The sequence below is a fragment of the Diabrotica virgifera genome, chromosome 1 (assembly GCF_917563875.1).
Source record: "Diabrotica virgifera virgifera chromosome 1, PGI_DIABVI_V3a".
Taxonomy (NCBI): Eukaryota; Metazoa; Arthropoda; class Insecta; order Coleoptera; family Chrysomelidae; genus Diabrotica; species Diabrotica virgifera.
Window position 1 is genome coordinate 280,583,895 of NC_065443.1, and position 18,111 is coordinate 280,602,005.

The 18,111-nt window shown below is 32.0% G+C and overlaps 1 protein-coding gene across 1 annotated transcript in view; it reads right to left on the reverse strand.

The window, feature by feature from the left end:
• LOC126879130 (neuropeptide SIFamide receptor-like) overlaps positions 1 to 18,111 on the reverse strand; it is a 493,604-nt gene that overhangs the window by 25,435 nt on the left and 450,058 nt on the right. The gene's annotated exons all lie outside the window — the stretch shown is intronic.

Consider the following 18,111-nt stretch of genomic DNA (forward strand, 5'->3'; position numbering starts at 1 on the left):
AAGGAGAAACACTTGGAAATTTTAAAGCAATCATTGTCTTTCTTTTTATTTCGCTTTTCTCTGTAAATCATTTCACACGTTTCTACTTTAATTATTGCGTCTCAAATCTTAGAAGAGAATAAAAACGGCCCAATTATTTATTTATATTGACAGATGCCTCTAGTCTCTGCCAATATATCTGCCATGGTTCGTACTGCTTCTTCCACTCCTTCTTGTCTTATTTCTAGATTGTAGTCTAAATATTCCTTCTTGAATGTATTGCTCGTCATTTTGTGTTTAGTAACATTTTTCGTGGTAGAATATTCCATATTGGTTTCCATATTTTTCTTGTTTCTTGACTATTCCTTGGCTTCTATATTTTTAGACTTACTTTTATTTTTTTGGCCTTTAGTTAGTTTTAAAGGTCTCTCTTTGCTATGATTTCGTTCTTTCTATCACTTCTTAATCTTTTAATTGTTGTCCAGAATTTTCCGGGTTGCAATTCTATATTCCCCGCTATTTTCTTTCAAAATTATTTCCTTTCTCTTTTCGCTGTTTTACTGCCTATTTTACTTCCTTTATTCTACTGTTGTAATCTTCTCTGTCTCTTTGATCTGCAGTCTGGATGGACTCTTCCATGCTTGCTTCTTTTTTTATAAAATCTTTAATATGCTGGTTTGAAAATTTCATTCTTTTTAATTTTCCATTGTACTTTCTTCTTTCATATATCTTCTCTTCCCTTTCTACTAGTATATCTAAAAATTTCCTATCTTTATTCTTGTGTCATCCATCTTTAGTTCAATCTTAGTTATTAAACAGAGAAATTTTGCAAGGATTTAATAAATTCTCGAATTTAGATAGCAATAACCTGAGTTCAACTGATTATTGACCGTCGAAAGTGGTTGCTGTACATATATAAACATAAGTTGACATTGGGAAGTCACGAGTATTTTGATACAAGAAATAATATATGCGTACCTAATAAAAGGTATTAATCACGAAGGTCCGTATTGTTAACAAATAATATATTCCCTTACCATTCGAAAGTATAAACATTGTCAATATAATATCGTCGCCTTAATACTATAACTTGATAACTCGAAATTAGTAGTTCTGAGATAAACGGGTTTAAAGATTTTAAAGATATTTGTGCCTCTACCATGATGTTGGTAAATACGGAATTCACGCTGCAGCTCTAAAATATTGTTCCTTAACTTTTTGGCTACTGATCTATTTAGGAATACGATGCACATTTGTTCTCCGATATGGAAAATAACATGAAAAAGTAAAGTTATCAACTTTTAGCTTTACCATAATGTTAAAATTTAGTAATGTCTAATGTCGTGCCAAGTTGCATCTAAGTGAACTTTTTAACAAAACTAATATTTTAAGCATTATTTTGGTGAAAATTATCTCTCCGCCATGGAGGTTGCCAGATCTGCTAACAATTCTCGAATGTTTGCATTAACATGAACCGAATCAACAGATAGCCATTACGTAATAGGTTCAATGGTTTCAGAAAAACACGTGCTACAACTAGATAACTAGAGTTAGCTAGTTGTAGCATTCAGTGTGTGTCGCATTCACGATTATTTCGATTTAAAAATAACTTGATAACTCATCTTGTCAAGTTTTAGCAGTCAATATTAGGGGCATTTGAGTTTTATCAACTTTCGTCAATCATAAATAAATACTTAACCCGTTTGAAGCGAGTTACCAAGTTTTTACAGAATATGGAGGCAAATAAAATACATCTTGTGAACCAGTTATCTCAAAAACGTCAATTTTGGAGTTATCAAACTATAGTACTAAGGCGACGATGACGATTACATGTATAGTGACATAAAATGCATTTTAATATATCGTCAGTCAACGAACTAAGCTCAAAAGAGACACCAACGTATCACCAACCCATTTATTATTACAATTACAATATCACCCAGTAATTTTTCCGTTAGTAGCTTGTGATTCCACCCGATTTCTGATTCTTGATCTGTCTTCACATGTTTTTATTTTGTCATCAACATCACAATTCGAAAAATACATCCACAAATAATATTGACAGGAAATGATCTAAAGCTAAAGCAAAAGCGTAACCAGGATGATCCTAAGGGAGGGGTTACAACTTCAAAATGGCTTGATTTGTCAATAACACATATTGATGTTAAGTGTATAGAGCTCAAAGAAGATCCCAAAGGGGGGGTATAACCCCCAAAAGCACCCCCTGGTTACGCCTATGAGCTAAAGTAATGTGATCAAAATTTGCGGAGATTAGAATAGAATAGAAATATGCTTTATTGTCACTGAAAATTTTTACAATTTTATGGACAAAGCTTACATACAGTCAAAGGAAAAATATTATCAATAACAAATAACTACCATTTACTAAAATTCGACAAATCGTCAATATACAGTACCTATATAAGATATAAAAGCAAAGACAAAAACAATTTATTGCAAAATTTATATAAATTTCAAATTGAACATAGGTTACAATAAATAAAATATAACATTAGGAACTGACAAGTTTAAGCTACTGCGTATTAGTGCGTATGAAACCCAGTTTCCTTAGTTAGTCATTAAGAAATTCTTCTATTGAATAATAATATTATGGTCTTTTAGATAGATAGACTTTTGTCATTTTACGGAACTTTGGGAAAGATGTTGCAGATTTAAGTTGTAAAGGGAGATGGTTGTAAAGTTTTTTTGCGGAATATAATATAGATTTCTTACTAACTCAGTCGATGGGATCGGTAAATAAATATCAAAGATTGAATTTCTTGTGGAGTAAAGATGATTGGGCCTTTGTTAGATGTTATTTTAGAAGATGCTAAATTGAGCTCCCTTGAGACAAATCTTATTGCATAGCAAGCTGCGGCGGGTTTCTTACTTCACGAATCGATATGAAGGAACCATTTAAAGTTGCTGTCTAGAAAATACCAAGAAATTTTATAGAAACCACGGTACTGATCTGGCTGTTATTAGGAGGCAAAGGTTGAAGAGCTCCTTTATAGAATAATGCTACTGTTTTATCTACGTTAAAAGAGAGTAAATTAGAGTCAAACCAGGTCTTTATCGTCAGTAGATCTGAAGTTATAGTTTCATGAAGAGATGCAATAGTTGAGTTGCTCCAAGTGATACTGGTATCATCATCAAAAATAAATATTTTCCCATTTTTCGACTTTTAAATTTGTGATGTCATTTATAAAGATAAGGAACAGAAGCGGACCCAATACTGAAACTTGTGGTACTCCACATACAATGTTTTTGAGACTAGAGTCAGTATCATTTGTTCTAACTAGTTGTTTCCTATAATTCAAGTAGGATTGGAATCAATTCAAAGACATACCTCGCATTCTATAGAAATTTAGTTTTTTAATTAAGATGTCGACGATGTTTTTTAATCAAGGTTGACGACGAACCTGTGAAGGAAAATAGTATATGTTCCTCTATAAACTCTCCATAAACATCCCTATTAAATTGAAAACCGATATCGCGTCTCACGTTCTCCCACATAATAGACTATCAAATAATTAACTAGGTCAAAATGTTCCTAACATAATAATTAACGTAATGTTGAACTTGCCGGCAATTAGAGGGAGGCAGAGCCGTCTTAATCAATTTTAACTTTCCCACAATTACGACCGAACTCAGGCCCTAAACACCGATTAATTCTAGATGACTTTTCCGGACTTCTAAAATATTTTAATTGCTCTCAATTTTCCAATTCTCTCAAATCCAATCGAGAATGTATGAATATAAAGGGGTGCCTCGAGTGATTTCATTTGCGTTCTCGAAATTGTTTTCAGGCAAATTGAAAAAATAATTAAATAAACTGTTTTACGCTTGGAAAAATAGAGCTGCTCACACTAGGCTGCCTCTAGGTTAAAATATATCGTCCAATACCTCATTAGTCGTAGGTTAATATAGTTTTCAAGACTCTTACGTTTAAAGTGGCAGTTATAGTTAAAGCAACAGTTACCATGTAACGAAAAATAAACAAAATAAAATCAATGGGAAAATCCCAATAGTTGGCTGTATACCATAGTTTAAAAAAACCTATACAAAAGTAAAAACTTCAAATTGTATTTTGGTATAAAATCGTTTATTTAAAAACTATCTAAAAGTCATCCACATGGATTGAAAAACGTTTTCGTTCTGAACAGAACATCTTCAGTGCCTGGAATGAAGTATTTCCACGTTAGATTAAGGCAAAAAGGTTAAAATTGTGACTGTTAATGAGAAAAAAAAATATGTGGAGAATACTTACATTCCGCAAAGTAGTTGTAACTAGCACACCAATGAAGGTGGTACTTCATAATATATGGCTTACATTATAAATTTTGATAAAATATTGTGACTACAAGTCGATGTTACAAGATTAAATTATGTATGTGCCTAAAGAGCAACATGCTTCCCTGCTCGAAAAAACTAGGTACTTGCCATTTCAATTAGCACAGACCAACTGATGTAAAAGGAAAAGGAATGACAAAGAGTGACATGACAAGACAAGGTAAAGTCAATATTTGGTTATGAACTTCAAAAAGTGTAGTTTTAATTTTTGGATTTTAATTAAAATGTAAAGGTAGGTAATAGCTGATTGAAACTATAATTAAAACTGTTTAAAAAATATGTTGAGAATCTATTGTAAAGTCTAAAATAGCAACTCTCTAATCCAGAAAAAACTTTTGGTTTGTTGGAAATAAGATTGGTATATTTCACGGTTAGAAGCGTGACGTCATCGATTGTAAAATTTTAAAGGTGAAAGTTTAATTTAGTATAATAGAATGAGATATATACTATATGTAAACAATAAATGACCTGAAGTGGAGAGATTGGATGGTAAATAAAGCAGATTTTAATTTTAAATGTTATAGATATATGTACTGTTGGTTGCCTAACATGGTGAGGAATGTTTAAATTTGGCTGTATACTGTTGTAATGATGAGTTAAAATTGTAAAGGAAATTGTGGAAAAATGAAAGTTAAAATAACTGAAAGAATACAGATCAAGAGTACGTGAGTAGATGACAATATTAAAGAAATAATTGTAAACAATGGAATTAATAAAATAGTAATGAATTAGTAACGAAAAGGAAAATAAAATATGTGACAGCAAAATCTAATTACACTTTATGTTGTTTAGGATGGAATAAAATCATTCAAGGAAAAATACCATGAAGGCTTCCAGCAGCAGTGGTTAATGTGTGGGTGAATAATGGAATGATATCTAACTAATATAGGATAAATTATATGTTAGTGTCAATATATAATGGACAATCTAGAATGACTGAGTATCTGAGATAGCGAACTATGAGTCTGATGTGGTATATGGTAGGGGAGTGAACAAACTGAACCAAGTTTGATGTAATTTTAGTGCAAGTTTATAATCTTAAATGACAGAGATGTTAACCAGAATTAAGAATGATGTAAAAGAACTAATATGAAATTAAATTAAAATAGCTGAGTATTGTGGGTTGCCTGATATGTAGGTGGAAAAATGAAAAAGGTAACAGACTGAATTTAAGCTAATGGATTTATGTTTGCAGTACCCTATTGTTTAGTATAGTCTAATAAAATTATTTTGAAAGAGAAAAAGGTAACATGAAAATAATAAGAAAAGATAGTAAAATGTGTAGCAGACCAAAGGAATTGACTGTAGTAGTTATTAAATGAGATGAATGAAGCAAAGGTGACATAACAGGCAACAAAACAAAGTGATTGTGTGGTAAGAGAGAGAACATTCCAAAGAGAGACAAGTAAACCAGATCAAGATTTAAGGGCTATTATCAGTAAGAAAATGAGAGTCTAAATAAATTAAGATAAAAATTTGTGATATAAGAGCTGTAGGACCCGAAATGACAGAAACATGAGGTAAGACCAGAAAAAGAAAAATAAACCTTCTTCTTCTTGTAGTGCCTATCCGTTTTGGATGTTGGCGACCATTATGGCCATCTGTACTTTGCACATTGCTGTCTAAAAAGATTTGTGGATGTTGTGTTGAACCACGTACGTAGATTCTTCAGCCAGAAAATCCTTCGCCTTCCTGGTCCTCGTTTTCCTTGCAAGATTAGTTGCAGCAGTCCATATCTTTCGCTGTTCCTCATGATGTGACCGAAGTATTCAATTTCGATTTATTTCGAAAATAAACCTCGATGGGAAAAAAGGATGACCTAGAAGTTGAGTACTATTTTGGGTAATATAAAAATTGACCCAAGGGGAAGTTTTGTCTTGAAATTTAACTTAAACGAAGAATCCCAGGTTTACATATTACTTCAATAATAAGCACCCCTATGCAGTAGGAATTTCAATACTTTCAGTTACAATAACTTCATCATCTACATAAGATTTAAACCCTGCATATTTTCTTTGAATGTACAAAATATATACACAACAAACTGATGACAAAAAAATAAAATCAAACATAAAATCCTTCCTCCCTATAACATTTGCTACCTTTTGTCATTAAATAATAAAACCGTATATGACTATTTCTTCTTCTTCTTTTAGTGCGTATTCAATTCGAATATTGGCGATCGTTCTGGCTATAATTATTTTATTAACTGATGCTTTAAATAGATTAGCTGTTGTGGAGAACCATTTCTCCAGGTTCTTTAACCATAATATTCTTCTTCTCCCAATTCCTCGCTTTCCGAATACTTTCCCTTGAAGGCTTACCTTCAAGGTAAGTAGAACCGGTCTCTGGATCTCGTAGAACCAGAGTTATAGCCAATGAAAAATAGATTCATATTCACCAAATTTCAAATAGAATATTTCGACTTGAAATATCCAAAAAATTGAGCACTTTTTGAGGAAAACCGATTTTAACTTTTTTAAAGTGTTTAAAAAAAGCTTTATTTCTGTTTTTACAAAAAGCTTCTAGCATTAAATTTAAGCAAGTTACGCTCAAAATAAAGTTGGTCCCTTTTGTCGTGGAAAAAAAAAAAATCGGGAAGACCACCCTCTAATTAGCAACTTAAATGAAATTAATCATTACCGCTCCACAAATTATTTTACTTATACTGTGTTTATACGATCTGTAAGTTTCATCGATTCAAAGTGCTTATTTTTGAAAAAATTTGGTTTCAAAGTAAAATTTTTAAAAATTTAAATTTTGAAAAATATGTTTTTTTCAAAATAACTTAAAAATTGTTAGAGATACCAAAAATCACTATAAACAAAAAAAGTCAGCATTGGTTTTCTGAATATCATGTATTTTTTTGTTTTTCTGTTAGACAAAAATTGATTAAGATTTGGTGTTTCTAAATTTGCATACATTCGTGATCAGTGACTCGTTCAACCCCTTTTAACTACAGTCCTTTCAATAATAAGGACTTTGAAGCGATGAAACTTACAGATCATATAGAAAATACATACACGAGTCAAGAAACTAGCGAAGTCGTAACGATTAAGTTCATTTAAGGTACTAATTAGGGGGTGATTTTCTCGATTTTTTTACCAAACAAAATGAGACTATCTTTATTTTGAGTGTAACTTGTTTACTTTTGATGCTAGAAATTTTTTCTATAAAACAAAAATGAAGCTTTCTTTAAACACTTTAAATAAGTTGTAATGAGTTTTCCCCGAAATGTGCTTCATTTTTATTTATTTCACGTTAAAGTATTCCATTTGGAATTTGACGAATATGAACCTATTTTTCATTAGCTATAACTCTGCTTCTACTAGGCATAGAGACGTGTTATATACACCATTTTTTTTAAATTTTTTACAGGCTATATTTGTGTTAAGAATGTTTTTTCGACAAAATACTTACTATTTGAGTTATTTGCGAAAAACCGTCTAAAAGCGTGGTTATTTTGTTGAAAAAAATGAACATATTCACTGCCAAATAACTCGAAAAGTATCGACTTGGTGAAAAAACTCTATAAAACAAAAGTTACTTAAAATTAGCCAGTTTATCCATTTCCTGACTTACTTTGGACGAATATTTTTTCACCCCCAAGAGGGGGTGAAAACCACCCCCAGGGCAAAAGCACATATCGGCACAATATCACCTTTTTCTTTGACTTGTTAGCTATGTGTATGCGAAATTTCATGTCAATCCCAGCGGTTCTTTAAAATTTAGAGGTTTTGCAATATTTTACCGTTAAAGAACGGACTAAACCATTCATATGAATTGTGTAAAAACAAAAATGAGCTAGTAGCAACGCCCTGTTTTATCGAACCACAAAACTTGTGAAACATTATTATTAATAACTGACATTTTACAGACAAAACTAGAAAAATTACACTTATTGTTTTTATCTATTATTTTTCAATATGTAGCTGAATTTTCCGAATGCTGTATAGTATATTATGGTAGGGGAGCCCAAGCGGGGATTGTTGCAGTTACTCGAGCGCGTCAGATTATCATATGGGGAGAAATCTGGTACCCTGCAGATGTACCTCTACCATATATTGGCTCTTAACACAGGGGAGTTCGTTAAGGGGGGCCCGAAAAAAAAATCTATCCTTAAAAAAACTCGAAATTGTCAGATTAAGATAAGGTAAGTTAAGTACATGCAAAAGAGTGTATATTTCAAAAATCTGACGATTTGGGCCTGGCGTAAGGAAATGGGTGAGTCTCAAAGTTTCACAAGAAAAAAGCGAATATTTCGCAAAATGAATGACAGATCTAAAAACTAAAAAATACGTGCTCAATATTTTTCAAAAATCTATCGAATAATATCAAACACGACTTCCCACAGAGAGGGGTGGGGGGTAAATTTAAAATTTTAAATACGAATCCCGCGATATTTCACGAAATGAATATCAGGCCGAAAAACTGAAAAATACACTTATTCAATATTTTCGAAAAATCTATCGAATGGAACCAAACACGACTCCCCACGGAGGTGGGGTGGGGGGTTACTTTAAAATCTTAAATGGGAGCCCCCATTTTTTATTGCAGATTTGGATTCCTTACGTAAAAATAAGTAACTTTTATTCGAGACATTTTTTCGAATTATGGATAGATGGCGCTATTACCTAAAAAAAAATGATTGTTATAAATGGAAAATTCAATTAAAAATGGAAAGTCCCCGCTAAAATGGAAAACTTTACTTAACTTTTTTTGGTTTTAGGACCTACTCTTCACAACCCAATAGGTCCCCATAACGCTCGAGTGACTGCACATTTAGCATACTTTGCTTCCCTAGCACTAGTGCTACAATTATGTACACATTTAATATAATTTTTTTTTGGAGTGAACCAAGCTTTTCAATTTATTCTACGTAATTAAACCATGCAATAAATATCATTATTTACATTTACACGATATATCTGAATATTTAATTAAAAATACAGCTTTTATCGTTACTGTAAGAGCCTTTTGCGTTCATAAATCCCTCAGGGAGCAAAAAATTAATCCGAATATGGAGCACATGGAAAAATTTTTCTGGAAAATTTCGCTGAATCGCCTGTCGCCCGAAAATGAATATCTCGGTACTGAAATAAATCTGGCAGATTCGCGTCTCGACAGGGTACATTTAATTCAGTTTCATATTAATTTAGAGCCATCAAGGATTGCGGAAAGTGCTGCGACACATAAAACCAGTAAAGAGGGACCATACATTTCTCCTGTTTTATAGTTATCTTTAGGAAGGCAGAAATAACTGCGATTGTTAAAATGTAACTGTTACCGGTAATATTACCGTAACTGGCGTGACATGGACATTGACAGGGAGACAAAAACCTATGGAAATGAGGTTCCTGAGGAAAATAGCAAACAGAAAGAGGACAGACAAAATTCGCAACGAAATAATCAGACACAACCTAAAACTTCTTCTTCTTCTTCTTCTTCACGTGCCATCTCCGCGACGGATGTTGGCAATCATCATGGCTATTCTTATCTTAGATGCTGCTGCTCTGAATAGTTCGGTTGATGCGCATCCGTACCATTAGAGGTTGCCAACTTCTTGAAAATTTCAAGATCTTCAAGACAAAGAAGATTTCAAGACAAGATCAAGACAAGAAGTAAGTTTAGATTTCAAGACAAGACAAGAAATTTTATATCAATACCAAGATTTCTGTCAAGAAAACAAGAAATCTTGAAATATCTTGAATAATAATGAAAACTCTAAAACGTATTTATTTGTGAAAAAGATAGCATTATTTTAAAATAACATATTTTAATTTATTGAACACTTTTTTTGCTAAAACGATTTACAAAAATGTAAATTAAAAATAATAAATTAATGATACTTACCTAATCCTGTTGGAATTAAAATTGCAATCTAGATTTTATTTTAAATAACAAGTTTAGCACATTTTTAAATCGGACTTGATAAGCCATGAATTAAGGCAGATAACATTTCTCATGGAGTCAACGCCTAACAGATTTCTTGGCTTTGTTATTGTTAAAGCTGGTCTTGAAAATAGCATTTCCGCAGGTACAGATGTACATTTTCTATAATGATGGGTAGATATTTCCGTGTCTTCTCCACGGTATGTTTATTGAATACAATGGGAAAATTACAAGAAAAATTACTATGTAAAAAATTAAATCAAATAAGAACCGAAATTGGATTACATCCTGGTCAGTATGGTTTTAGGAAAGGTAGATCAACAGAAGATGCAATAAATAAAGTATTTGAAATAGTAAACGAAAGCATAAAAAAGTATGTTTTAATGATCTTTATAGACGTGTCTGGGGCTTTTGACAATCTTTGAAATTCTTCGAAGAATGAGATGTCCAAAGAATCTGTACGGAAGTCTCAGAAACTACTGTCAAGACCAATATGCAAGCCTAAGCTGTCCAACAGGAAAAAAGACAAAACATATCACAAAAGGATGTCCACAAGGATCAGTTTGTGGACCTATGTTCTGGGATGTAATGCTAGAGGAACTGTTGGAACAATTGACTATAGATCCTGAAGTGCTTGGAAGCATAGCATATGCAGATGATTTGTTGTTAATCATAGATGCAAACTCAAGAAGAGAATTAGAAAATAAATCAAATGAAGTATTAATAAGAGTAAATGATTGGATGAATAAAGTAAAATTAACAATATCAGATTCAAAAACAACATATAGTTTAATAAAAGGAAATTTAGAAAGAGATCCAATTATAAAAATTAGAGGGAAAACAATAAAAAGAAAAATGGAAACAAGATATTTAGGTATAATAATAGACGAACAAAAATTATTTACAAAACACATGAATTGTGTCTGTGAAAAGGCAACAAAGATCATGCATAGCATTGCTAGTCTAGCACAGAAGGAATATAGAATTTCGTTCCGACAGATGAGAATATACCTAAGTACAATACTTGCATTTTGCATCAATTGTAGGGTACGGTTCAAGTGTATGGGCACATAGATTAATAAATAAAAAAAATGCAGAAAAATTAAATAGAGCTCAGAGAGGATTTCTTGTAAGAATGACGGGAGCATTTGGAACAACTGCAACACAGGCACTCAGAGTTTTAACTGGAGTAATGCCAATGCATTTAGAAACACAAAAAAGAGCATGTAATTATTGGCTAAAAAAAGAAAAATATGAAAAAATAATACAAATAATAGGATTAGATATAAGAAATAAAAGAGAATTAAAAGAAATAATAAATAGAAAAAGACAAAATGAATGGGAAGATTCAACAAAATCTAGACGTTTATACAATTTTATACCAATATTAGAAAACATTCCAAATTATTTTAATCCAAAACAAGGTTTAATACACTTTTTAACAGGACATGGACCGTACCCAACATATTTGGAAAGATTTAACTTAAAAGATGATGCATATTGTGAATGTGGAGAACTAGGTACACCAGAACATATAGTGTTACATTGTGAAAATACTATAGAAAATGAAGAACATAGAGAAATGAGAAAAAGATTAGAAAGAATTGAAATAAGAGATATATTACAAAATGAAGAATATTTTGAAATATTAAACAATCTCACACAAATAATATCTAAAAAACAACAAGAAATCTATAATAATAGAAGAAGACAACCAATAATCCAACCCTGATGAAGTTGAGTAAGATAAAGTTAAAATAAATAAAATAAAATATAAATTCAAAAATAGATATTTACAATTATAATAATAATAATTCAATATAAAATAAATAAATAAAAATAATAATTCAATACATAATTCATAAAATTAAAAAAAAACTACCAACTCTCTTCTGAAAATAGAGGGACTGTCTTTATAACTTAGAAGGGAGTTGATAGTACCAAAAATATTTTAAATTGTTTATTTAAATTTGTTTGTTAAAAGTAATTAATAGATTATGGCAAATTGTTAATTGTAAAAATAGATTTAATAGTTGAGTAAAAAATGTAAAATTAAAAAAAATATATCTGTAATCCCATCAGGAAAAAACGACCTGGATTAGTCACTAGAGGCCAGGTCATATGTATAAATAATAAATAATAAATAAAGTCCTAACTATTGTCTTCTCCACCAATCAAGTATATTATTCTCAGACCAGTATTATTCTGACCTAGGCTCATTTATGTATTTTTCAATTTCATACTTCCAAGATTGTAAGTTATCATTGTCGGCGTTCTTAAATAGGTAAGTAATATCTAACTAAATCAAATTCGTTATCTTCTTTTTTTAGACTAAGTGCCAGCTCTGGTATTGGATTCTGTAGATCATTCTGGGATTTATTAAAATTAAATATTTGTTTAAATTTTTGTACTGCCTCTGATTATATAAGCTTTTCCCAAGATTAAGAGGAAAATGTATCTACTGTATGACGAAGATTCAAAATAACAACAATAAGTATATCCAATTAGTTTTGTTATAGTGTTTCAGTATTTTATCTCTCGCAGCTAGAATGAAGTAAATTAATTACTCGTCGGTAGTGTCTCTATCAATTTAATTGTCAACTTAATGATCCCAATATTTCCAGTTTGTCTACAAGTAAGTTTACTCCAGTTACCACCAATGGGAGTGTGCAATATTTTCCCCTTCAAGCCTTCGAGTACTGAAGAAAGTGTTTTAAAGCTTCTCAGATACTGACAAAATTTACTGATCAGAACCCATTCTTTATCTAATATTTTGCAATTATTTAGATTTTCAATCAGGACTCCCCCCAGTGGCCGTGTTAGCACGCTTCTTGAGTGAAGACAAGATATAAAATGTCAAGAAAACGCCAAGTAAAAGAGTTTTTTAAATATCTTGATTTTTTCTCAAGACAAGACAAGAAGTTGTTGTCAAGACAAGAATTCTTGTCTTGTCGACCCCTACGTACCATTCCCTCAAGTTACGCAACCACGAGATTCGTCTCCTTCCTACACTTCTCCTGCCATGGATTTTCCCCTGTATAATCAACTGAAGTATGTTGTATCTCTCATTACGCATAACATGCCCCAGGTACTGCAACTTTCGTGTCTTGATGGTTTCCAATATTTCCAGTCTTTTGTTGACTCTTCTCATGACTTCGTTGTTTGTTCTTCTAAACACCCACAATTCAAATGCTTCCAGCTTTTTAGTAGTCGATGCGTTAAGTGTCCATGCTTCTATCCCGTAAAGCAGAGTCGAGAAAATATAACTAACACCTTGCCAGCCTAACTCTCAAGTCTAATTTCAGTTCTCTTGCACAAAGTACCTTTCTTATTTTATTGAAGCTTGTTCTTGCTTTCTCTATTCGAACTTTGATTTCTTTGGAGTAATCGTTTGTGTGATTAATTATTGCGCCAAGATAGTTGTAGTTTTCTACTTGTTCTAAAGTTTTGCCTTTAATTGTCAGGCTTTCATCATTATTTTGGGTTTTTGATATCCTCATAAATTTAGTTTTCTTGATGTTTATTGATAATCCATATTCTTCTCCATACTCAACTATCTTGTTCATTAGCTTTTGGAGGTCTTTAAGGTTGTCTGCTATTATGATAGTATCGTCCGCATATCTAATGTTGTTAATTGGCGTTCCATTTATCTTTATTCCTGCTCTTTCTCCCTCAAGAGCTCTTTTCATAATTTCTTCAGAGTATGCATTGAATAGTAGTGGTGACAATACACACCCCTGTCACACTCCTCTTTTAATTTCGAACTCTTCTGATGTGTGTTCGTTAATGCGTATGTGTGCTTACTGTTTATAATATGGATTTGTTATAATTCGAAGGTCATTGTATTGTAATTGTTTTGCTTTGAGGACGTCCATTAGATGTTTGTGGCGGACTTTATCGAAAGCCTTGTTGTAATCTATGAAACAGACGTACATATCCTGGTTCACGTCCAAGCATCTCTGGATTAGTACGTTGAATGCAAAGAGAGCTTCACGGGTACCTACGCCTTTACGAAATCCAAATTGGGTTTCTTCAGTATCCATATCAAGTGTTTGGTAAATGCGTTTATGAATGATCTTTAAAAACATTTTAAGCGTGTGAGATACATCAGGCGGTGGTCGGTGCATTCTCTAGCATTTTTCTTTTTTGAGAGACAAATAAATGTTGAGGTCAACCATTCATTGGGTATAATAAGTATGTCACCCGACTGATAAATTTCATTAAAGAGCTTTAAGAGGACATCTATGTACTTATTTTCTATTATTTTAAGGATATCAATAGGCAGTTGATCTGGCCCTGGGCTTTTTCCGTTACTGGTGTTTTTTAGTGAGTACAATATTTCTTTCTTTGTAATTTCTACACTTGTTTCTCTGTTTTCGAAAGATATGTCTTATAGGTTTCCTCTTTCGTCGTCGAAAAGCTCTTCCATATATTCTTTCCATCGTTTTAGCTTTTCTTCAGTCGTTATAATAGTGTTTTTGTAAATAATAATTATTTTGTAAATAATTGTGATTGTCTTTGTTCTTGGCTTGTCTTCGTTTTCCATCATGCCGAGTATCTCGTCGATCATCCAGTTGTCTCTCTTTCTTATCGGTTCTTTTAATATCTCTTTGCATGGAACAAGTAGGCAGTTTTTTAGTGTTTCCCATTGATGGTTTATCTCGTAGGTGTTAGTGTCTAATTTATCAAAGTTTTCGTATATTTTCTGTTGAAGTTTGTTTTTTATATCAACTTCTTTCAGTTTTCTAACATCTATATTTGGAGTTCTTTGGGGTTTTCTAATACGTTTAAGCTTAAGCGTGACATTAGCGATTAGTGGGTTATGGTCTGATGTGGCATCTGCTCCTAAATATGTTTTAACGGATTTGATGGTGTTACGATATCTCTCTTTAATCAGTATACATATAATCGATTTGGTTTCTTACCACTTTTTCCGGTTTATCTGCTGGTGAGCTAAAACTAGAACCAATCAATAAAAAAATAGTAGAGGAACAACTTAGATGGTTCGGGCACGTGTGTAGAATATCGAACGAGAGGCTAACAGAACGAGTGATCGAAACGAGAGTGCAGGGAAAAACAAAAGACGCAGACCAAAAGTTATTTGGGTAGATGGAATCAGAAAAGAAGCCGAGAAGAAAGGATTGACATTGAAAAGTGTCAGAAACCAGATCGGAAAGCATGGAGGCAACAATGCAAAACTCAACTCCACCAGCACTACACCTAAAGGTAGAAAGGCTTAGGACTAAGTAGGTATTTTATTTATTTATGATAAAACTAAACATCATCATTTTCTTCATCATCATCATAATCATCATCATTGAATTATAATTTATTTTGCATGTTTTTTTTGTAACATATGCAAAAGGAGCAATATTTAACTCCTGCTTATACATGCAGTAGGTATCTGTAATCTTCTTCTAAATCTTCACATAAATTTCAGGTTTTCAGATTTTATTCTTGATTATAAATCTAGATTTAATTATAAATATATAGTTATGTGTGGTTGTTATTTCCTTCTTCTTCTTCTTAACGTGCCCTATTAAGTCCCCTTGACGTTAGCGATTAATATGGCGAAACTTTCTCTGTCTCGAACTATTCTAAATAGTGGTTCTGCTTTCTTTATTCCTGTCCACTCCCTGATATTCTTCAACCAAGAGGCCTGCTTTCTACCAATTCCCTGCGTCCTTCGATTTTACCCATTATAATAAGTTGAAGAATATTATACCGGTCTCCCCTTACTACTTGTCCAAAATAGGCCATCTTTCTATATTTGATGTTATCAAGCAGCTCGCGGGCAGCAGTCTTAAGGACTGCCACATTTGTCAGCAAAGGTTGTCCATGGCATTTTCATTGTACGTCTTTGCAGCCACATTTGAAAGGCCTCCAAACGATTAATGGTGGATATTTTTAATGTCCATGCTTCGACACCATACAAGAGAACTGACCAAATGTAACATTTAATCATGCGCTTTCGAAGTCGAAGTTGCAAGTCATCATTACAGAAGACTGACCTCATTTTTAAAAATGTCGTGCGGGCTATCTCGATTCTACATTTCATCTCTTTATCTGGATCTAGTTGTTCAGTAATATGGCAACCAAGATATTATAACGGGGTATTCTTTGAATTATATGACCATCAACATATAACCGTGAATCTTGATGGGCCAAACGGCTAAATAACATGTATTTTGTTTTTGAACAGTTTATGTTTAGGCCAAACTGTCTTCTAGAAATATTCTATCTGAATATAAATTAAATAATAGTGGGGACAGTATACAATCCTGTCTGGCACCTCTTTGTATTTTGTATATGGATAGCGCTAATCGAAAAGGAACCAAGCCACATTTGACAAACAATAAGTTAATAGCACCAAACGACAGCCAGATATTCACTTTATATGTGTAAAAAAATCCGTACGTCTACGGAGCTTCTAGCGAAAGTACAAAAAAGGTCCAAGCGACAATCGAAAAAACAGGCAGTTATATTTAATATAAAAATACTTAAGCAGTGGTTTCTTTTATATTTTTGCATTAAATGCAACCAAACACCTGTAAGGCAGTTGATTCCTTTTATAATATTGCAAATTTTGTAACCAAACGACATGCAAGGCGGTTGGTTTCTTTTATATTATTGAAAATATTTCAACCAAACGACATGCAAGGCGGTTGGTTGTTTTTATATTTATTATTGCAGTATTTGTTACCAAACGACATGCAAGGCGGTTGGTTTCTTTTATATTATTATGGACATTAAGTCTTTATTCCAGTTTCTTCCAAAAGCTGCCCGTCAAAACGTAAAGGATTTTGAGGATGATATTGAAGGAGTGGGTTTCTTGCCTGACTTTGATTTGAACGCAGAAGAAATTTAATGAAAGACATATTTTAGCAAAACTTACGTTTCTATACTTGAGTATTAGTTTTAAAATATTTGTTGGTTGTTTAGAATTTTTTAGTTTTGTTTAGAATTTAGAAAGAGAGATTACGAAAAGTTACGTTCCTACACTTGAGTATGATTAGTTTAAGATTAGTATGAGAGTTTTTTGTTTGTTAAAAATTCTTGATTTTACGAGTTTTAAGATTTTCTATTATTACTTAAATTAAGAAGAAGAAAATAACCAAAGATTTATTTTTTTAAAGATAGGTAAAACCATACCTATACTATGAGTTTTAGTTGTATAAGTTTAATGTTTGGTTGAAATTTTCGAGTCATTTATTGCCTTAAAATAAATAAATAAAAATGTTTACCACAAATATCGTATTTCTTATTTCTATTCTTCTATAGTTTAAATGTTTCTTGATTAAAAAGTATTTACATTTTTTTAATGATAAGTATTTTCTTTTTGTATTAATATTATAGTAAAGTAAAATTTCTAGAAAGAACCATTCTAGATTTTCATAATCTCTAAACAGAACCATATGAGTCTCATGGTTCCATTTACACCAGTAAATAGGTTTGCTGAAATAATTGAAAAAGAACTAACCACCAAATCACTGTCAAAAAACAAAAAAGTTAACTTATGAAAAAAAAAATTCAATAGGGGTCAATATTAGCTATAGAACGCGATACCATACCTAAAAAAGTCTCTAATATCTTGAACATTACAAGGAAAAACATTTTTTATTTTTGTAACCTTAATTACTCAAAATCAACCTTTGGCGGTTGGTTCCGTTTCTATTAGTGCTATCCAATTTCTGTTGATTTTCCATTTATGTAAGCTGTCGCTGTTTGACGCCAGTATAATTTTTCTATGATTCGTACATCTTAACTATCAACTCCTTTATACTTTAATATTTTAATTAATTTGTGATGTTGTACTCGATCAAAGGCCTTATGTTATTTCCTAATTTAACAATAAAACACTGAAAACGTTTGTTTTCTGTACGGTTG